Below are 956 nucleotides of genomic sequence, written 5' to 3' on the forward strand. Positions count from 1 at the left end.
GGCATGCTATAGCTGGTCATTTGGAAAACTTGTAGTATAATCTTTGCGATTGTACACCCTATTTTCTGTTTTAATATCAAATAATGTATTGGTACGCAGTGGAAAAGACTCCCGATCTACTCAAACTCAAAGTTCAAAGTCAAAGACGTTATCTTTACTTCACAGATAAAAATCAAGGAAGAGCTCAGGGGTCAAAGACGAAACAGAGCTTCGAGTCATACAGAAATGACTAGATCTAGATCTATCACTGCCTTTACATGCAAGCACGAACAATTAAATTTTGTATACATGTATGATTTTGTGGTTAAAAAGTAATAGCGCCCGTGAAAGTTTATTTTTGTTTCTTTTCTGCGTTAAATAGATCTTTGTTTTGTTTTTGGTGCCAGTTGAAAGTAAACGATACAAGTAAACTCCTGACAACTTGGATAAGCGGCTGTAAACATGGGAGTGACTCAGTTGCAAGTCGATATTGTGATCAGGACTTCTGTGAACTGGTGACATGTGCTGAAATTTCAAGGGTTGCATCGATATCAGTGTTCTTAAAGTAAAAAGTAGCGTTTTTGGGTATATCGAAATGATTTGTTGAACACAGGGATCGTGCCTTTTAATATGCTGGGCTTTTCAGTGTTGACGAGTGAGAAAGAAAGTGACGCCGAGACTGGCATCATCAACATCAGACATCAGTGTTTTTCATGAATGGATTATGATGAACTTTCTGTGAATAGGACCCCTACACATCCTTGTTATGATGACGACGGGTTAATTTTGAAGTGGTTTTCTTCACCAAATTCTGGACAGATATATTCTTGTGGTTTTCATGTCTTTTGTACTTATCTGAGGAAGAACATCTGTTGATCCCTTTGGCTTTTTGCTGACTTGCCCCAAGACCAAGAAGACCAAGTAACTTACAGTAAGTCAAGTAACTGAACTCAAGGTCTGTCAGTGGTCAGCGCCAG

The sequence above is a fragment of the Aplysia californica genome, unplaced genomic scaffold (genome assembly GCF_000002075.1).
Source record: "Aplysia californica isolate F4 #8 unplaced genomic scaffold, AplCal3.0 scaffold01716, whole genome shotgun sequence".
Taxonomy (NCBI): Eukaryota; Metazoa; Mollusca; class Gastropoda; order Aplysiida; family Aplysiidae; genus Aplysia; species Aplysia californica.